The following is a 22,475-nucleotide window of genomic DNA, read 5'->3' as shown; positions in this document are numbered from 1 at the left end:
CCATTTCTTACTCGCCAAGTGTTAATTATGGATTTAGGTTGTTTGACCGAAGAGAAAAGATTTGCGGAGGAATTGACCGTAGTCAATTTTGCTGCAAATCGGTTTTTACTTCGGCAAAATAAATCAAATGTTGCTGTACACCAACCTCCCTGCCCCCTTCCCCTACTTACCTTTTTGCTCCCCACAGCCGCTCCTCCTGCACCCCTGCGGCGTCAGATCAGTCCCTCTAACGCAGGTCGGATCTGGCACTGCAGGGTTCCTTTTTCTTTTTTGTGTGCTTTTTTTAACCTTTTTTTAAAAACATCTTTTTAGCGGTTGGGTGCGGAGGACACCCCCACTGGCATTATAGTGAACAAGGGTGCAGGGGACACCCCAGCAGCCCCCTCTACCATTGTTCACTATAATACTGTTCGAATGGGAGATTTGATCGTAATGTTCGTCATTGATCAAATCTCACATTCGAACAGTTCCTTTCAGTCAAATTGGGTAGACCGTCAATTATCACTAGTCAATGGCTAGTGGCAAGTGTATATTTTTAGCCCTGTACTATGTACAGGTTTTGGCTAAGAGTAGATGCCAAGCTTACATTTTTGCAAAAGTCACTGTTGGCTAGGTGTACGGGGATCCAGTCCTGTCCCGGTTGCTGTGCAGGAAAAGAGGATGAACAGCAATAGGGGATATAGATAGGAATCTGTGACAGAGTGGCCAGCTGGTAAGGGCAAGAGAGTCTGTTTTTTTTAGCAATATAAAATGATTCAGTTAATTCTATTTCTGAAAGAGAGATCTGCTTATCGGACTCCGCTCATAAATGCTCCGTGCCAGAATTATACTGGAAACATGTGCCTTTGCTGAGACAGCCTCCTAGAGCACTCAGACCCAGCCCTGCAGTGGCACAGGGCCGGTTCAAATGCCCATTGTGCATTCCTGATAGGTGCTGGAACTAAAAGTAACAGCAGGCACAGGGGGTTTCTTAACCTTCTGCACCTCCGTTTGCAAATGCAATACTTGCCTTGGTCTGTCTGGTGGTACGAACATCTTTAAAAATAAGCCACATCAGTTTTTGGCATGGTGACTACTAAGAGCACACAATTATACAACTGCAGCAATTTCATAGCATACCAGTGTCAGCTGTGTAAATAGGACTGCAGCTCTGACAGGGATGATATCTATAAGCGTCTGCTCTGGATGTTTCCGCTACAGTCATGGGAGCAATGGCAAGGAAGCTGCCTTCTTTGATTCTCGAGAGGAAGGGTAACACCTTCATCCAGAGCACAGGCAACCTCCCCCAGGTGGTCTCCAGGGAACAGGTGCTTTAAAGGCAGCACTGACATAACAAGGCCACCCTCACACCAGTGTGCTGAGCATTGAAGTCCCTTTGAAGTCAACAGGCTTTGGAAGGGGTGAGGTTAGAGTAGCCACAAGTGAGAGATGGGCTGAGAGAGGGGTTCAACCATATTGGTTTCTGTTGGGGCTCTCTGACACTTCCTGTCTCGCCTTGACAGACAAGGCACTCTGGGTATGATGTCAGAAAGCAAAGGGCATTTGTTACAACAGCCTAGATTGGACTCTTTACAGCAGGCATGCATTGGATCCATCCCCTGTGACATTTTGCCTTTAGAAGGAGAGGAAATCCTCTCCTTAATTGATTCATCTTTGGACTCTTACAAGGACAAGAAGGATGCACTGGACCTCTGTTGGGAGTACAGCCTGTTTCAAAGTTACCTGTCCTAGAGGTGAAGATATAAGGCATCCAAGGCAGAGGAGAGCTCTGTCCCCTAACCATCCACAGGGAACTTTGAGGGCGACGCTGGCTCAACCCACTGAATTGGACCGACTAGCCTCCAGGGGTGGACTGGCCCATAGGGAGCTTTGGAGATTTCTCTTTAGGCCTCTGCACCCTGGGACCCTCATAGAAAAAGGGTTGGACTTGCTGAAAATGTGTAGTTTGGGGCCACTTTGAAAATGATTTCTAGGGCCTATTTTCATTTCCAGTCCATCCCTGCTAGCCTCTACCCAATCACAGGCTCGACATTGTGGGAGCATCTGACTAGCGTATTGATTCAACTGCTGGAAGCCATTGACTCAGCCGTCTCGCCAACTTAACCACTTCCACAAACCTTTGGAACTCATTGTTTCACCATCTCAAATGCTGACTCGATCTATTGGAAGCCTGCAACTTCAAATCGGCTCAACCCTGACCAACAGTGGGATCGCATCAACTTAAACTTCTCAATGCCAGTACAACCATGGCAAAAAGCACATAGATGCCCAGCTGAATGCTGTCAAACACCAAAGACAGAATAAAGCTACCATGAATACACCCTGTTCACCAAGGCCCCATTTTGGGATGCCCTGCTTTTCTACCATTTACTTCAAAGACATAGCTTTGAACAGTGATCTGCATTCTCTGTGTTTCTCTTACAGGGGTGGGACTTTTTAGTGTTTTCCAATAAGTTGATTGCATGTTATTGTTTGATTAAAAGTCTATATTTTTATAGAAAGTAGATTGTATTTGTACTTATTGATTCATAAAACACTTTTGCCAAAGGGCTATGCAAGATAAAAGACGGAACAAAAAATGAGGATAAACAATATGGTGAATAAACAAAAAGTAATAAGTGATAACAATTTATGAAGAGTAGATGAGATTTAAGAGAAGAATGGAAAGTACACAAGGCGGGTGAATATTGGAAGGGAAGAGGTAGAGTTACAATATTTGTGACCAAGTAGAGAGAAAGAGTGCAAAAGTGACTGCACACAAGAGGGCTTAGGAACATGAAAAGAGAAAAAGAGATTGATAGTGAAAAGACGAGCAGGGACGTAGGAGGCAAGAGATGAGGGGTACGGAGGGGCCAGACCATGTATACCTTTAATAACAAAGCAGAGGAAGTGAAAATAAGCCAGCATTCAAAGTGAAGCCAGGAAATGGATTCAATAGAGGCAGAAATAGAAGTGTGATCCGATAGATAGAAAAGAATATGAATAGAAGAGTGGAAAATGGAGCGCAAGTTAGTGAGTTGCCAGGCTGGAAGGCATTGCAGTAAATCAGAGCAATAGTCAAGTTGTGAGAGAACCAGTGTAGAGATAAGAACTTTAGTGTCTGGGAAATAAATAGATGGTTGGGCTCTCTGAATATTGTAAAGCCGAAGTTGACAAGAGTGAGAAGTATTGGATATCTGTGAGTGAAAATGAAAGCGTGGAGCCAAAAATGACACCAAGATTACCAGCTGATTGTGAGAGCACTGAGGGAAAGGAAAGGTAAGTTAGAAATGGTAGAAGGAAATAACAGGATTTCAATTTTGGAAGGGTTAAAGTACAGAAACAAAGAATGCATTTATGAATGAATGGTTAGTAGGCAGGCAGTAAACAAAGAGTGAATGGAATCTGTAAAGGAAGAAAAAGATTGGGAGAGTTGTCTGCATAGAAGTGACATGAAAGTCCCAAAAAATTGAGAATGCCATCACAAGTGGATGTGTATAGTGAGAAAAGAAGAGGAACAACAAAGTGTGAAGAAAATGTAGCTGAAGATTTCCCAGCCCAAGCGATTGAAAATGAACGATCTTAGAGACAAGATTGATCCCATCTAAGCTCAGCACCTGAAAGACCTAGAGATGAAAGTGAGGATTAGATTATGTGGTGATTCAGTGTCAAAGGCAGCTTAGAGGTCAAGGAGAATCAGGAGAAAGTATTGTTTAGCATGGTGAACTGAGCGAAAGGGAGCAAGTTACACTAATAAGAGCAGTGTCGGTAGAGTAGAGTGTTTATATTAATTTGGGAACCATTGTACTTAAGCTGTTTGAGTTTCTATTGTTATCTGCACACACCACTCCTGAAGATTTAACCTGCCCTCGGCTTACAATACTAAAAGAGGCAAAGGAGGTATACCTTTTGGGCTGGGACTGTTTCACCTTCATGGTTGGGTCCACAGTTGGTTTAGTACTGGTGTGGGGCTGAGTAGGAGATTTAACCAATGAGAAGGAGGTTTAGCCACTGCTCATCCCTGTACTGCTGCAAAGCAATAGTCACTTCGTCACAGAGGCCCACCACCACAATTAACAAAATCAGTAGCTTTCTAAAGGACTTCTTTCAAGGGTTCTATAGGAGCCTGGATTGTATCTTGATGTCAGGCAGAGGTTGGGACTTAATAGAGAATGCTCTTAGGACCCTGGGAAGTGCACAATCACAGTGCAAAACATACTAGGGGCAATAAAAGCCCTCACAACAGCAGAGTGCCTAGCTGGCATGGCCTAATCACAGAATTCTTTAAAGACTATCCTTCTATTGTGGCGTCTAGATTATTATTGGTGTGGGAGGAAGTCATGGCGACTGCTAGGCTACTGATCACGATGAGAGAGGCGATAATCATGCTTTTGCTAAAACCTGGTAAGGATCCAGAGCTGTGTGATTTGTACGGACCGCTAACACTGATTTATAACAACGTTAAGATTTTTGCCTTAGTCTTCGCGACTAGGCTTGTGCCTTATATGTCCTTCTTGGTCAACCCGGACGAAGCCGGTTTCAATCCTTGGAAGTCCATGCCCTTTAGGTTTCGATGCCTCTTCTGAAAACTTATTGTAACTGAGCCCCACTATACTTGCTGCTGCAGTGTTGGAGGCAGAGAAGAAATTCGATTTAATATCTTACGAATGTCTTTATAGCGTCATGTAAAGAATATGCCAGCAGGGTATATATTGAAATGTGTCTACCTTCTACACTCTGACCCGCATGCATGGTTTGTATCTAATGGTATCACATTTGACCTATTTAAATTGGGTTCTGGGCTTAGGCTGCAATGTCTGTTCTCCCAGGTGCTTTCATGCTGGTTATTCAGCCACTTGCGGAATGTATGTGATTAAAGCAGTCCCAGTGAGGACTAACACTTGGAGGATATATAGCTTTCATCACGTTGTAAGTTGATGACTCATTTCTGTATGTTAGGGGACTGGATGTCAACTTGCCTATAATTCTGAATGAGGTACAAACATTTGAGAGGTAGTCGGGTTTGGTAATTAACTGGAAGAATTCTGGAATGTTTCTGCTGACATCACAAACACTGCAGCCCTACAAGCTCAGCAGCTGCGCACGGGCCCCTGATTGCATGACGTATCTCGGGATTAAAGTGCACAGAACAGCTTAGGAGCTGTCAGCACATCATGAGGTATATCTTCATGATCTTGCACATAAGATTAAGCGATGGGAAAACTTTCCAATATCACCTTGTGGTAGAATTGGAGTTGTCAAGGTGGTGATGCTTGATTCATTTCAGAGCACCCCAGTGTGGCAGGGGAGAGGTGTCTTTGATGCTCTTGAGACCTCGCTGTTGAGACATGTATGTGAAGCTATGCAATCTATAATTGCTTGGAGAACCCTTGCCAGGCCATTTGAGCAAGGTGGTATTGTCACACCAGACAGGGAGCTACATGTTCCAGTGGATCAGATGCAGTTTTCAGGTTACTGGTGTTCCTCAGCCCACCTCTTACTACACTTGGCGATGGAAGTGGCCTTGGATCACCCAATGTCACTGACATCTTTGCTGCCAGTTCAACCCAGTGAAGTGCACAGTCATGGCGTGGGCAAAACTGTATTAGCACCTGGGAATCACTATCCTATATGTGAGTGAAGCCTCCTCATGGGGTAATGCAGGGCTTCCACCGGCCTGTGATGTGAGTCTGCATAAGAGTTGGGATAAACAGGGTATCTCTAAACTAGGGGATGTTTCCTGATGATGCATTTGTAACATTGGAGGCGCTTCAAGAGAACATAGGGAGGAAGGGTATAATCATGTATGAATACTATAGGATGCGAAATGTGCATTCCACAAATAGTATCACCGCTATCTCAGAGAACCGCAATCCTGTACACTACTGCAATTTATCATAACAGCGATGGGATGCCGTAGACTATTATCAATGCACTCAGGTGCTGGAGGAGACATGGGTACTTAAGGTGAAGTTGAAATGGAAATGTGATCTTGTTTATAAGCTCGTCAAAGGGGAAAAGGGCCCATATATGCTTCCACACCTGTAGGATATGCCTCAATTCTCGTTATAAACTGATTCAGTTTAAGATTATCCATAGAGCAAATGTCACTCCTATGATGAAATTTCAGTGCAATGTCTTAGCTGAATCCAAGTCTTTGAGGTGTCATGTTACAGAAGCCGTTTGGACATGTCCACAAGTTATGAAGTTCTGGGCACAGGTGATGTGCAAGATAGCACAAAAAATATTGACCCGACCATCTGGGCTGGGCTTTCCCAGACGGTGATCTTGAAATGTATACTGCAGACATGGGATGGAAGGAAGAGGTTGTCAGTTGCAAAAATGGAAGCTTGATCTCATATTGTGTAATGGCATGGAAGAAAACTACAGGACTTCGGTTTCCTTGAAGCAAAGACCTGTAGATATTTTGGACCCATTTAGTTCATATTTATGTTAATATGCAGATAATACATAAACTGGTAACTTTATGCTAATTGTCTGTGAGAGGGGGGTTACTCCTTAAATTATGATATGCCAAAATGACAAAGTGTTCAGTTCATTTGTCCTTGGCAAGGGATGGGCATCAGTCTTGGAAACTGCATTCAATACCCTATAGTCCACACAGAATCTAAGTCCCTCAGTTTAACACAACTGGAATAGCCCATGGACTTGTGGAATGTTCAATCATTACACAGTCAAGCATATTTTTGACCTCCTCCTTAATGTGGTTTCTCACATTATCTGACATTCTGTAGCCCCTGCTTTTTACAGGTACACTATCGACAGTGTCAATGTTATGTTGGTCCCAAGGGGTCAAGACTGATGTAAGTGAGGACAGAAGGGCAAACTGAGTTAATAAAGTTCTGCAGTCCTCCTGTTGCTGCATTGTCAGATTAGTAGGAAGTTTTACCCCTTCTACTGATCCATCTGAAGGGTGTCTCCTTAGAAGATCTGGGAGAGGTTCATCCGCCTCTACTTTCTGATCAGAGGCTAAAACCAAATCTCCCAGAGACATAAGACTTCAGATGGTTGGTATGAAAGACCCTAGGGGCCTCTTTGGGGTTGCCCAATTTTACCAAATAGTTGATCTCTCCAGGTTTTCCTATACCTTTGAAGGGTCAGGTCCATTTGTCCTGTAAGACACTCAGTCTTACTGGACCATGATAAGAACTTGTTGGTCTGGAGTAAACTCTACCATGTTAGCCTTCTGGTCATGCCATTGCTTGACCAGAGCCTGACCAGCTTTCAAATTCTCTGAAGCCTATGCTGTCATCTGTGCCATCCTCTGTTTGAGGCCCAGCACATAGTAAACCTTACTGAATTGAGGGTTGGAGCACTCTCCAAACCCCCTTTAATCAGGGCCAAAGGGCCTCTGACAGGATGACCATAAAGTAACTCAAAGGAACTAAAGCCCACTTCAGTTTGAGGTACTTCTCTATAGGCAAAATGAAGGCATGGCAGAGGAAGGTCTCACTTTCTTCCAAGTGGTTCTTCCAAAGCTCCAATCATGCTCTTCATAGTCCTGTTAAACCTCTCTACCAAACCATTTGTCTAAGGGTTGTAGGACGTTGAGAACTTGCAGGTGACCCACAGGTTTCTCACATGGCCTGCATGTAGGGGGCATAAAATGGGACCCCCTGTCAGATACAACCTCCCTAGGAAGTCCAACTCTGGTTAAAATACCAGGTAGGGCCTTAGCCACTGCCTGGCCAGTAACAGTCCTCATTGGAATAGCTTCAGGGTATTTAGTGGCATGGTCCACTACAACCAATATAAATCAGTTGCCTGAAGAAGTTGGAGGGTCTACGGGACGAACAATATCAATACCCACCCTCTCAAAAGGAACTCCCACTACTGGAAGAGGCACTAACGGTGCCACATTCTTGGCTCCACTTTTACCAGATAAATGGCAAGTATGGAAACTCCGATAATGTTTCTCAACCTTTGCACCCATTCTGGGCCAGTAGAAGTGCAATGATATCCTCTCATTGGTCCTTTTTGAGCTCAAATGACCATCCAAGGGGGCTTCATGTGCTAATTGTAGGAATTTGGATCTCAATTAATGGGGTACCACCAGACTCCTGTGGTCCCCTGGAATAGATTCCATAGGCTCACTGTGGAGAAGCCCATCCTCCCAGTGCAGCCTATGATTGGATATGATATGATAAGTCATACACAATGGGTTCTTCAGCTGGAGTGTGAAAGCTAGCACCTGTCATTGGTATATCCACATCATGTGTGAATACTAAATTGGCAGATTGGATCTGTGGTGTTCCCAAGGGGTCTAACCTCTCTCCCTGGCTGTTCAACCAATACCTTGCACTTCTTGCCCACCGCATTGCCGCCCTCTGCCCCAACTTCCAATGCTATGCGGATGACGCTCATTTTCAGGCTACCTTCAGCCATCTCTTCTCCCTCACTCATATATGACTGTCTATCCGCCATCCAGGAGTGGTGTGCCGCCAATAATCTCTGCCTTAATGTCATTAAGACTGATATTCTCCTCATCGGCACACCTGCTCCCTCCTCTCCTCTCACTCTCTGGCCGGCCTCTATTGGCCCTCTTCCTGCTCCCACCTGTGAGTCTAGAAACCTCAGGGTCATTTTCAAATCCAAACTCTGATTCTCTCCTCACATCTCTGACATCTCTAAGAAGTCACACTACCAGCTGCACCTCCTCAGAGGTATTCTTCCTTTACTCTCCTTCCCCCAGAAGCTCACTGTCTCAAGAGCTCTGGTTCTCTCTAGGCTGGACTATTGCAACAGCCTCTATCTAAATCTGCCTGCTTCTACTCTCCGCCCTCTGCAACCTATCCAGAACAGGACTGCGAGACTTGTCCTTGGCCTCAAGCCCAGGGATCGTATCTCTCCCGGACTGAAATCTCTGCACTGGCTCCCAGTGGCTGCGAGGATTAAGTTCAAAACCCTCTGCATTGTCCACGAGGCCTTCTGGGGCCTGGGGCCTCAATACCTTCAACTCTCTCTTCCTAAATATCTTCCACCTCAAGCTCTTCGCTCATCCGCCTCCAAATCCCTCAGGGTCAGTCGCTTCTCCAAGCAACGAGTTGGTGGTAGATCTTTTTCTTTGGCTGGGGCCTCCCTCTGGAACAGCTTCCCTGCCTCCCTGAAACTTTAGGAGAATCATCTCTGGGTCCGGAAGCACCTCAAAACCTTTCTCTTTGCTTCTGCTTCCTCTCCTCCTCTCACTTGCTGAAATTCCTGGCTGAAACGGCACTGGTTACCTGGCCACCCTCTGATCTCGTGCCCAGGTACCCTCCCACACCAGTCGTACACCTGCACTGCCTTCCTGGCAACCCCCGCACTTGGGTACTGTTTTCTGTATGCCTACAGTCCCACTACCAGAACTTGACACCTGATGTCTGCACTTACCCATGCACTTGCCACCAGCTGGCCGTACTTTTACTTATTGTTATTTATTCTATTATCCCATGTACTGAACTGTCCACTCTCCCTTTCCCCCGCACTTTTCCCCTTCCCCCTTCACATGCACTTGCGCGATCTGAATGACACCTAGCCTAGTAGGATTGTTGTCTCTGTCTTCCCTCTGTTCCCCCCTTGTCTCGTCGCGCCTTGAAACACTTGTGTATAGGTGCGTTATAAATGCCATATCATATCATATCCCTGAAGGTTGACCCTTAAACCTGGGATCTCCTTTCACATGGTCACCAGACCCACAAACCACACACATCCCAAATGTGTTCTGGAATGGGGGTTTGTGGTAACCTCCCTCTGGTTTGAGCCCAGACGTTTCATTAGCCTTATAAGGTTGTTTAGGGGGATATGTACCCTTGTTATACTTGTGGCCCTTTTTTGGTGGGGGATTTTTGCAATGATCTTTCTCATCCTTGTTATGCTTTTTCTCATCCTCTTTTTTGTGAGGAGCCCCAGAATCCTTGTGAGTAGCCTTGCCGGCCAGCCACAAGCCAGTAGCTAGTGCTAGCTTTGTGGGGTCCAGTTCCTTAGAGACAGCAAGGTGGTGTCTCGGTTAAGGGGACCAGGCATCAAAAATACTTTCAAGCATGAAGATACATCTCAAACCTTCATAAGTGCTCACTTTGTAGCCCTTAATCCACCCATCTAAGTTGTTTCGGCTTTCACACACCAAGTGTCCCACAAGTTACCATCTCTCTTCTTGTGGTCCCTAGACCTTTTTAGGTATTGGGAAGGGGTCTTCCCAAACCAGGCTATGAGCGCAGTTTTTAGCAACTGTTAATCTTGTCTATCAGCATCATTCAACTCCATCACAGCCCATTCTGCGGAAGCCTAGAAATGACTAATTGAACAAACTCACTTTCACGTATACCTTGCAATTTACATGTAAACTCAAATGTACCCAGCCAATCTAGAATATCAGTTTTAGCATCAGACACACTCACCAAATCTTTGGGCAGACAAGGCTTCCTGGACCTCAAGGTGTCGGGCAGAGAGGACTCTGAAACAGAAGTGGAATCAAGGGACAACCTTTTCATGTCAGGCTCATGCTGCATCTCTTTTTCTCTGAGTTGCAGCCCCTTCATAATGTATTGTTCTCTACTTTCAGGCTCAATCTCCAGTTTTCTAAATTCAAGCTGCATTTTCATTTTCTCTGTTTCTAGAACCAGTTCATCTGACATGTTAGACATAGGTTGGGGTAAGGTTAGGGGGTTTGGAGGTTGATCAACTATCACATTAACATCCACATCCTCATCTACCTCAATTTCTTGAAGATGAGGGCTAAGATGTATACAAGATGTATACTTTGACCATCATTATGATCCAGATCAATTCTGGGAATAGGGGTTACAGGCCTACTCACAGTTTGGTAATCCAACACATTTTTTATTAACTCTGCTTTCTTTCTTTTAGTACCAAGGCATTTTTCCTTACACATATCTTTCAGTTGTTCAACAGTAAGAGGAATAAGAGCTTCTGCCTTATAGTTTTCCATATTGCACATGGTTTAGTACTTTACTGTATAGTACCTAGCCTTGAGGATGGATTATTTGAATACAATACAACCAGGAGTCAATGTAATACAACCTACACAAATCCCACCAGCTGTAACACCAGTGTTAGGGGAGTTTTCCTAAAATCCAGTTGAGGTAATACTTCATAAAACTATCCCAATGGTATACAGGTCCCCAACTCTTAGGATCAGTCTGTACTACTCCTGGAAACTTGGTAGAGTGGCAGAGCAGTCAGGCTTATCATACGGGGAAGATGTGCGCTGCAGGTAAGTACACAGAACCCAGTTAGTAATGCAATGTCGGAGACCCTATTAAAGGACTCGCAAAAGGGACACAAGCTGACAGCTTGGATCAAAGGTAAGAGTGGACACCCTGGACACCTCTTTCTGCACTCCAACGCTCTGGAGTGACTTCTTGCAGAAAGGTAAGCAACACCTTTTCTCCTCACAGTACCTTAAGTTAGAAGAAATGTTTGTTTTTGGGTTTCTCCTGGATGTGACAGCACTAGACCCGACCTCCAGATTCCTTGGTCTGGTTACGAAAGGTTGGACAATGGACAGGGTCTCTCAGCAGCATTCTCGAGGGAGTACCTCTGGCATGGATTTCTTCAGCTTCTTTGGTCAGTCTGCGGTTTTGGTGCCTTTTCTGCAGCACCAACAAAGGTCACGATTTGCCCGGTCAATCTCCTTCGATTACTGGAGTCCAGCACCCTGGTGAGGGGACTTGGATGAGTCGGATTGTGTCTCTGGAGGTTCACCTGGAGCTCAGCAAAGACTTGGATGCTGGTAAAATGATGCACTATGATTGGGTCGGAGGTCTCCTGGTATTCACGGTCTGCAGCTCTGGAAAGTCTTAGGACTGGTCGTTCCCACCAGTCAAAGGGAAGTAGTCGTCCACTTCAGAGTTCCTCTGTCACATAGAAAACGGGGTCAGGTCAGCAGTGGTCACTTAACGGTGTTGCAAAGGTGCTGCAGGCGTCTCTGGTTGTCTTCTTTGGTTACTTCAGTTTCCAGTGGTTGACTTGCCTTTCAGGAACCCCACATTTTATTTAGTTTCAGCACACACTCCTGTGCAATCTCTCTCAGTAGTTTACTTAAAGGGGCAGGTGGCTGTCCAATGAGGACAGCCAGATCCCCCAGTGGGAGCTGGTTCCAATCAGGCACTCAGGCAGACAAAGAGCAGGGGACTGAATAACGCCTCCACCAATTCCTGCATGCCCAGACACACTGAAGCCTAGGGAGGCACACCCAAGGGTTCCCGCCAAAGGCAAAACACACACAGACCTCCCTCTTCCAGAATGGTAGAAGAAGGGCTAACAACAGCCATGCTCGAAATAACGAAAAAACAAAGGAGCCACCAGGTCAGTACTTAGGTGACCCTATTGTGCACAACTGAGACTGTGAACACAGTCTGCAGTAAAAAAAAAATAACACAATAGTTTGTAGAACACGTCCACTCCCGCCAGACATAACTAGAGGGTTGTCTATGTGACTAAAAAGTCACAGGAACAGAGAGAAGGGGGATAACAAGTATCCCCCTGGCACTCCACAAAGGGTGGTGTGTGCCAATCTGTCAGAATATAAAGTTTTATGAGAGATACAAAGTATCTCTCTATCCTTAAGAACAGTAGAAAGTAAGGATAAAGAAATAATCTCAAAGGAGAAACCAAAGGGTTCCCTGCAACACTTCCCATAAGGAGCTGTGTGCTGCAAAAGTTTAACATAGGTGCCTTAAAAAAGATATGGAGGAAAGTAGACTCCATAGTAAAGGTAAAACACAGAGAACAGAGTTCCAAAATGTACTGCCCAATATAATGAATGACTGGAAAAAGGCTCCACTCATTCAGGATATAAATAAAAAGGTCCAGAAGTCCAGCAAAAAGTGCTGGGGGTCTCGCTAGGAGAGGGGATGAACCTTAAAAATGACACATCTCCCGAACAGTGGCTGCAAATAGACGTTTTATGTACCTGAGCTGATGGGAGGGTGCCAATGGTGTATGGGTGAGGGTCAGTGTGGGGGTCTGTTGAGTCGGGAGTTTTGGCCAAGGCTGTGCGGGCTGCGCTTAAGGAACTGACCGTTGAGTGCCGGGCAGGAGGGCTTTGGGCAGGGAGATGGGGTTACCAGGTGACAGAAAGAGAGGATGGACAGGCCTTAGCAGGGGGGTGGCGTGTGGGGGTGAAGGAGATATGAAATAACAAGGTTTGTTGTATTGCCTGGGTTTGTTCCATACTCCTACATGTCGTACTAATAGAGAGTTATTATGTTGAATGCATACCTCATCCTCGGGTACTTGTACTGCCTGTACCAAGGTATAGTATAGTCAGTCTATCCCCGTCAATGTAATGCATTTTTGAAATACCAGAAGATGGAATTTTACTCCCTTTCAAGTACGAGACAATTCAACTTTATTTAAATCACAAGGATTTAATGAGGTTGGGTGGGATTGCAGTGCAATTTTTGCGCAAACATACCCTATTCCATTCAGGAGATTGTAGTCTAGTCCTAGTTTTGACTTTGCGTCCTGAGGCTTGTGGTCCTGCATTTTCAATTATAAATCAAGGGATACAAGTCCCAGAATGCATAGAAAAAAACTGAAATATAATGGGTCATGATGGCATGCATGTTTGTGGTACTGGAGCAAGGTGTGTGTGTGCACATTTTAGTGTGTTGCCCTAGGTAAAATATTTTCTAGAAACTGCCGTGCTTACATTCCATACAAATTTACTGTTAATCGTGGTGCTTACAACAAATTCATTCAATATCACAATACCCAGGTAATAAACACCCCTAAGATATCTCCATAAGAGGCAATCATGACAAGCAACACAGTGAAAGGTTAATGCAGCTCCTGATAATGACAGTTGTAAAAACTACTACTCAAGTCTTGCACCTCACTGAGACTTGACAAAGACAAGGGTATAAAAAAATCTAAAAAATGAAATGAAAAATTATTTCATAGTGCTGTGGAAAAGGTATTTTACTGAAAGGACAGTCAAAGCCACAGAATCACAAGAAAATCATGAACGCAGAACAAAACGAATCAAAGGCTGAATAACTGCCAAGAACAGCTGAGAATATCATATCCTCGAAGGTGGGGCACTCTGGCCAATGGCACCACGCTTATCAATCATACGCTTACACCAGTAGCCAACTTCACCCAACCCAAAGAACCCTCTGGAATTCCAAACCACAAGGGCTGTAACAGGGTTTGGTGAAGCCAGGGGCACAATAATGTGGTGAGGCGCCTTGCAATTTGTTCTGCACTGCTTCAGTAGCACTGCGAGTAGGAGACGTGATAAATCTCTCTTTAAGTTAATGTGCTGGGGGGCCATAGATATGTAGATGAGGAGCTCTGGGTGCAGCTGGGCTAAGCCAAAATCTGGCTGTTGGTCCACTGTACTTATCACCCAGAACATCAGTATGGTAAATATGTAGACTGAACACACACCGTCACCCAACATGTCATCTTCCACCAGTAACTAGGGTCATGAACCTATCTTGTACACTTTAGTAGATGAAATCTCTGCACATTGCTGCTAATGTGACCTGCAGTATGATATTCCGTCCCAATACCCCTGCCCAGAAGCCTTCCTTAGTTCATTTGTGTTTTGGCTTTTTCTAATGTGCCATATCCCCTGTTGGCACAACTGTAGAGGGGTGTTCGTCTAAGTATGCCAGTCAGACTGGACGCCCTGGACCCAGGGCTTCATAGAGCCAACTTGATGATTTTATGTTTCTGAGATGTATCATTTTGTTCAAAGATATTGCAGGTTTTGATGTCATTGTGGCCTAGATTTTCTTGTACCCACGCATAATAGTTGGTATATCATATTTTTATGTATAGTGCTTCATGCCTGAGTTCTGCTTCTAAGCCTGTAAAAAAGGTGTTATTACTACCAAATGTAATAGTACATAAAAGGAGGAAGGGCTGATTCAGCCATGCAGAAATATGAACTTGGAAAGTCCAGGCTGGCACATGTCAGAGTTGAGCTGACCTATCCAACAGCCAAACAGTATGCTGTTTAATCAACTGTGCAGTTAAAAAGAAAAATGTATTAAGATACCTACCCACTACCCCATCCTGTCCCTGCCAGTCATTTCCTGAACAAAATATAACACTACCACTATCATGTTTACTTCTGGGCTATGATATATTCCTGTGTCTACGCACTTCAGTAATAAGTGTTATATTAATAAAAATAGAACCCACATAGCCAATGCATTACCAAATAGCTGGTAAAACAGCTCAGCGTGTTAAGAGCTCACTGCTGGGGGTCTATGTATGATCTGCAGGTCATTGGCTTGAATCCTACCAAGGTCTACTCAATCTTTTATCTTTCTGAGATCAATAAAGGAGTACTAATTTTCTGTGAGCAAGTATTAATAAATGTATATGAGTGTTTTATGTAAAGTGCTTTGGAGAAGACACTGTAAAAGTAATGGATTATTATAAATGCCCAAATGTTAGCATCGTTAAAACCAAACAGAGGCTCAGAATAATGTCAGTCTTAAATCAGGATGATACCATGAATCTATACATTGTAATATATAGCACTGGTGGGGTGGGGGGAGTTACAAAATACAGATAACTGTCAATTGATAGCTGATACATTTCAGGAGACATGCCTTTGCTTGCATTGTGGATAAAGTAGAGAAAAAAATGAAAGCTCAGGGCCAGAATTTAGGGGGAACTGCAGCCGCCCAGCGCCACTGAGCAAACGTCATCTTAGGTTCTGGCACAGCAGAGGTACTGCTGTCCACACGTTCTAGTTCCCCGTGCTTACTGTTTTGTATATTTCGTACTTACAGTGCCGTGGTCTGTGATTGGTCGGCGGTGGAGGACCTGTCTGCCTACATGGGGTGGTGGACCGATACATATTGGCGGAGGGGGCGGTCGATACAGTGCTTAGAGACAATGACGTGTACATTGTGGAGGAACACATAGTCCGTAAACGATAGTGAATAAAAAATATAACTACAACTGAATGTGCGTACATAATTACCACAGCTCTGCAGAACTGCTCAGAACAGAGAAGCAGGAGGGCATATGTGCTTTCGTCCGTCCCAAGGAAGACCATCGGCCTTTTGTTCCTGTGACTCTAGCAGTGACTTCCGGGTACTGACAGGGAAGTGCAAGCCTGTGGAGAGGGAGACAGGCTGGGCAAGGGAGAGAGGAAGGGGCAAGTCACTGTGTATCGGAAAAGGGGGACTGCAAGGCAAAAGGGAGCGCTGAGAGAAGGGGCGGGGAGAATTGACGAACAGATAAGTGGTGGGTGCGGAGTCTCAACGCTGGGCAGGGGCTAATTGGCGGAAGAAGAAGGGAAAGTGAAACAGGAGAGGGAGAAACTGTGCTGCGGGCGGGGAAACGCACAAAGTGGAAGACGGATGGAGAAGGAGAAATTAATAGTAGATTCGTTAGCAGGTGCGGCATGGGTGGCAGGGCTAGATTAGGACAGAGGAGGCAGAGAACGGGAGAAGATCAGAGCAGTGGGCATGGGTGTTTCATATGATTTTGCTACGGATTCAGAAATGACCACACCGAGCTAAGCGGGGAGATCGCCCCCCCATCCACAGGTCGAAACAACACATTTTACAGTGCATAACAGCAGGAATTAGAAAAAAGACATAAGGTGAGCAGGCAGATCTAAACCTAACCAGTGCTTTAAATGGAAAACAAGTAGTGTATGTACTCAGCAATCTAGGCTTTAAGTGAGCCAGGGCTCGGACCTGGCAAAGTAAAAAAAAATGATCTCGTGCTGGGGCCTTGCAGGGTCTTCCTGACCTATTTCTGTTAAATGAAGCCTGTCTCTTTGCCCAGTTCCGTAGTTCTCCATTTGTCTCACTTTATTTGTATCAATTTCAAGTTGTCTCTCTCCTCACTTATCCATGCAGCAATCATATTGTTACCCTCGCTTTCACTCTACTTTTGGGCATGGGACCCTGGCACATTGAAACATTGCAATCAATGATTCCAACCAAAAGTTCAGACTAGTGGTGTACTTATAAGTAATTTGCTTGAAATGTGATTCTGTCGGACCAATGTAGCCATCTTTCAAAGACATCCATCAAACACAGACTGATTTTGCCCTGTTTTGACACCAAGATTGTGATATATTAAAGTTGGCAAGGATTGAAGAAAAGGAGAGCCAGAAAGACAACTCCTAACTATGATCTATGAATAATTTAGGGTGCGTAAAGTGGAAAGTCACTGATAAACTTTCACAATCCCCATTTATACCTGCTATGGGATAGACAGTGGCTGCATAAATGAAACAATGAGGTGATAGGTGTGCAACTGAGCGTCAAACCTGATCATCCTAATGAGTTGCTCTGCAGACTTTAATGAGGGCAACATACCATGCCTAATTTTTGTTTGGAAGGGGGCCCTTGTCTTCCCTTTGCTAATTGCAAAGAGAAGACCCACTCTTCCTAACAGTGGCATTTTATCATTCCTCCCATACAGTTTTGATTGCTTGCACCATGAAGGGCAAATTCAGCGGAACCTGAGTTTCAGTGGATTCTTTGCGCTTCGTAGTCTAATCGTAAATGCCTACTGCTATGTAAATACATGGCGTGAGACATTTACATGAATTCCTAGAGTATCCACAAGCGTTTACCAGTTTCGAAAAGATGACAAATTACATAAGAATTTAATGCATATCTGCCATCATCAGACTCAGATGCTGGCAGATATGCATTCGTTTTTCAAAGGTCTAGCGGATGGATGGGGTCATGGGCATGTTTGTTTTGTTCTGGGAACTTACCCGAGCCAGTCAAAACTTTCAAAACACTCTGGAATGGCAAATGAGATGAAAAGCCAATGGGCAAATCTTTAACGCATGGTTTTTACACTTTTTAATTCGCTCTTGGAGATTGAAAAATGCCCCCCTAAATGTAGTCCATGCTTAGGTGGGATTTTGTTCAATGGACTCCCAATTTTTGCAGTTAAGGCACAGTGAGATAACATTATTTGCTTAGGATCACAGACTTTGCTTAAGTGGTGAAACTAGGAGTTAGGCCCAGTCAGTGATTCACAAGCACTCTTTTAACATAACTTCCCATCTATATTTAATATAAGTACGTTGAAAGACCCTCCTGCATAAAAATGCGCCACACTTTGAGTTCGATAGTTCCAGAAGTGCGGTTTAATTGGCACACACAATTCCAGAATATTTCTTACAGAATGCCCTCTATGGTAACACGTGTTTCGGCAATTAGTCAGTGCCTTTCTCAAACCAGGGCTGTGCATAGTAAAAACGAGTTTGAATCATTATTGGATGTCATCAACACAAAACAAAAATTATAATGTTAAATGCAAAAAAAACAAAAATAATGCAATGCATAAATGCAATTTGGACATGTGTTGGTGTGAGACAGAGATGAAGGAAGGGTAAAGGGGAGGGATAATGCGGTAAGAGACAGGTCAATAAAAAAAGAAACAAAACTTGAATTAGAATTGCATGTGTATAGCACCTAAATTACTGAAATGTCTGTCAAAAAATGACTCTTTTTAACATGAATTTTAAGTTCGAGTCACTGCTGTAATTGCGGTAATTTTAGCAAAACAAGATGAAAAACTAATACAGATTTTAAAAATTATAAGCATACTATTTGTCCAATTTAGTGCATTACTGCACCTGCATACGCCTGTGTTTTCTCCATTAGAAACAGACAATCTGTACAATAAAGACTTTGAATTGTTAGTTTTACCTGTAGTGTCAAACGTGTCTGTATATTGCCGTCTGATCGAGAAGTATTAACCAGGTTTAATCCCTGTGTGAAACATAATTATGGGCTAGCTGATGCCACTGTTTGGTGTCGCATTGAATTTACAGTTGGTCATCGGCTGACTTGTATGTGCTAAAAAGTAGGGTACTTGAATAGAATTGGTCCAAAAGCAATGAAAACTAAAATCAGTAGAATCTGCGGTCCAAATTTGGGTAAGTAAAACTGCAAGCTGTTCGTATTAAAAATGCCAGAACACACAGACCCAACAACTTCCCATCTATATTTTATATAACTATTTGTTAATGTTTTTATTTGAAAAGATGAAATAATAGTTTTATAGCAATGCATCTAAAAGTACACAAATTACACGAGACACTAACCTGACATTATATGAATCGTTTTGGTAACATGTGGAGCAAAAATGTATCCACCCTGACTAGAAGATCACAGTAAAAGCTTACAAAAGTGTGAATTTTAAAAACAGTTTTCACAGTGAAAGAAAATACAAAGCAATGTAATGTAATCTGTAAGAGTCTTTGTTTGACCCAGCATGCAACTTTATGCTCCTCTCCCGTTGTCACCCGCCATTCACACCTCTTAGTGGCCAGTAGTCCAAACCCAGACAGACCTGTGCTTGGGTTATGTTTTGATGACATAAAGCGAAACCTCAAAGGGAGTAGCTGTGCTTTCCTGCCGTTTAACGTTTCACAGGAAATTCTGAGCTGAGAAGGCTTTAGGCTTTGTGTGGGACTAGGAAACATGGGACGCTTGGCAACATTGCCTGCCGGTACACTCCTTAAGCTTGGATAGAGCTAGCCCGTTTAAAGCACTGCTATGCATTCTTAACAATTCACCAAAGTTGAGCCCAGCAGGAGAGGAGCAAGAAGCTCTGCATGTCAAGTGATTTAGGAGAGCATGGCACTCGAGCTGTTTTCTTTTTCGTTTTTGGTTGCAGAATCTCCGCAGGGGCAAATTACACTCCTGTTCCCGTTGTTCAAGGAGAGCGGGGGCACTGCTCCCATGTACTCTATACCTATGGGTAAATAGTGTACAATCTCTACTCTGCCAGGACGAAGGGTAACCATAGCTCATGGCCTATTTATTTATTGGTCACTTATTAGGCGCTTATACAATTAGCAAAACTATTTCAAAGCACCCACACGGCAAACAGGGTGGGGACAGGGGAAGACATGAATTACAGATGGATAAATAATTGTATTAGTAGTTCAGACAAATAATGAGAATAAAGGGGAGGGGGACAAACCTACTATGCCTTGTGAGTGTTCAGAACGTGCAAGTGCAGACACTATTTATACGGACGCCATAGAAGTCTGGAGAGGGTCTTAGAGGAGAGTGAGTCAGAAGTACCCCATTTCCTGGTAAATAGTCAAATGTTTCTACAATTTCCCCGGGCAATGGGTAAACAGTGCATAATCTCTAGCATTTACCATGACAAAGGGTAAATAAAGCAGCAGCTCTACTATTTACTAGGAACAAAATATAAACCGGCCATTTTGTCTACTATTCGCAAAGGCACAGTAGAACCAGATCTCAAAGGATCTTAAACGGGAACTAGCCTGCAGTCCAGAAAAGACCAGGGGAAACTCCTTAGGTCCTGGTTGCGCCCCTGAATATCAAATTCAACACCAACATATGCATATACTTTCATGAAAAAATACTATTCCATGATTATTTTTTGTTTATTGGACAATTTACAGATAATTTGAGTATGTTTTAATCATGTCCCTTAGAGGCACTCCCTGTTACTATCCCGACACAGGTATGAGATTAACATTATTTGGGAAGTACCCTGTTTCAGTTATTTACCTTTTTCTATCAAATTATTTATGCAGGTCATGGTTTAACTGTATGTGTTAAAGGCATGGTCTAGTAAAACATTTTATTGTCCCTACGGGTCGGCCATGTTTTTTTAAGCCTAAGTGGCTCGATTTTAGAAAACTTTCCTATGGACCTTACCAGAGTTTTCGTCCATTAAACGCATGCGAAAACAAGCACCAGGGAGCCGCCATTTTCTGATAATCCTATCTTTTCCCCGATCGCCCTGGCTGACCTGCTTTTGCGGCACTAAATCAATTCCCCGCCCCTGAGCCTGACATTATCAAAACATTCATATTCCCCGCCTCTCTCCGTGACGTTACTGTGCTGCGTAGGCAAACACGCCCAGTCGTCTTCTGCGCGACTCCACACAGAACCCGGAAACCAACACAGATCAACTCACAACACAGCGCGCCACAATTCAGAATATGAAAATGTACTTTAAAATGAAACAGCAACACGGTACATTTGGTAAAGTACATTTATTTGACATTAAATGTTTAGAGAATATTCAGCAATTGCCATATGAACTCCGAAAGCCATTTATTTTCTTTTATCTGTATCCGCAATAACTGTTCCGTTTCATCTTGAGTCACGCGCTGTTCCTTTATGGTACACAGGGTGTTCATTTTCGTAAAAAGAATAACTTTGGAAGCACGGTGAACCGCAAGGCTGTTGCATCAACTAGGCACTAGTCCAGCCTAAAGGTTGATATGTTGCTTCTAGCCACTAGTACAGCGTAAGGGCATGTGGGCCCTTGGCGATCGTCCCATAATATGGTGATCGTGCTCCAGTTGTTGACACGAAGCTGCAGGTGTCTGCTGAAGAATCCATCCGCCGGTGTCTCAAACAGATGGCAGTGGCAGAATGGGATCAAATACCTGTTATGAAAACAAAAAAATTATAATTAGTCTCGCTAGCTGAACTTCATTAATATTACTAATTTTATTTATTACGGCCGATCAGAAACTATTTGCTTGCAAGGATAGTTCAATGGAGTATGTTCGGCTCTAAAATCAATGCGAAAAGTAACGAGATAAATCGAGGCCAACACACAATGATAAACGACAGTTAGTCTATGGCATTTGTAACGCGCCTATACTCAAGTGTTTCTAGGCGTGACGAGGCAGGTGGGGAACAAGGGCAGACAGACAACGATCCTACTAGGCCACGTGTCTTTCTGATCGCGCATGGGGAAGGGCTGTACATGGTTAGTTGAATACAAATTAAATAATAGGGCCAGCTGGTGACAAGTGCAAGGTAAATGCTGGGAGAAGGGGCTGAAGGATACAGAGACAGTCCCGTAGTGCAGGTAGGCAGTGCAGGGAAAAGTGGCTGGGCCAAGGACCGAGATCGGTGAGACCAGTGGACCTGCATGCCCATGTGCCCACTACGAACACGTTTTACTTGCTTTTCCTAGCTCTTCATTTATTCATGCATCCATTCATTAAATCTTCATTCCGGTATAAAAGCGTGTAAAGATTTACTTACATTATATTTGAAATTTCCATTGTGTCTCTTCGTAATGCAGTCTGTAAAACGGACCGTGCTCTTGACAACGATTTTTCGTATACTGAACTAAAATGAAACTCGGTCTAGTTTCTGAATTTTCTGCCTTATCGTCTCTTACGTTATTGCGCACTCCCTCCAAATGTAGTTCTTTCGGCATGGTCCCTCTCTCAAGGTCAAAAAACAATAGACCCTTATACTTCCATTGCGACTTGTGGGCCTCATCCGGGCGCTGTCCTTCGCATTCTTTATTTGTAACATCACGTAGTATAGGCATCTGTGAGAACTTGAAGTTTAGAATCCGTCTATGTAGTGCGCCTCAATGTGCAAATGCGAACTGGCTTCTCTCCCAAATGCCACGGCCCACTTGGCTGGCGCGTTCTAAGTGTCCCAATTTTGTCCCCGTTGTCTGCGAGCTTTGAAGCCCAAATTGAGACATTTAATTTTTGGCGGAAG

At 43.9% G+C, this 22,475-nt stretch overlaps 1 protein-coding gene across 4 annotated transcripts in view; it reads right to left on the bottom strand.

Annotated features, from left to right (window-relative positions):
* LOC138532704 (flavin-containing monooxygenase 5-like) overlaps positions 1–16,248 on the bottom strand; it is a 338,239-nt gene extending 321,991 nt beyond the window's left edge. For 2 of the 4 annotated variants that reach the window (XM_069641088.1, XM_069641092.1), the window contains exon 1: positions 15,950–16,082. The gene's annotated coding sequence lies outside the window, so the exon portion shown is untranslated. Of the gene's footprint in view, positions 1–15,941 lie in introns of all 4 variants that reach the window. The other 2 variants (XM_069641089.1, XM_069641086.1) reach the window with 2 other exon arrangements.
* Between the last annotated feature and the right edge of the window lie 6,227 nt (positions 16,249–22,475).

This window comes from Ambystoma mexicanum, chromosome 1q, assembly GCF_040938575.1.
Source record: "Ambystoma mexicanum isolate Mex_15411 chromosome 1q, UKY_AmexF1_1, whole genome shotgun sequence".
NCBI lineage: Eukaryota > Metazoa > Chordata > Amphibia > Caudata > Ambystomatidae > Ambystoma > Ambystoma mexicanum.
The sequence above is the reverse complement of the archived record's forward strand: the minus strand, read 5'-3'. Positions and strand labels throughout refer to the sequence as shown.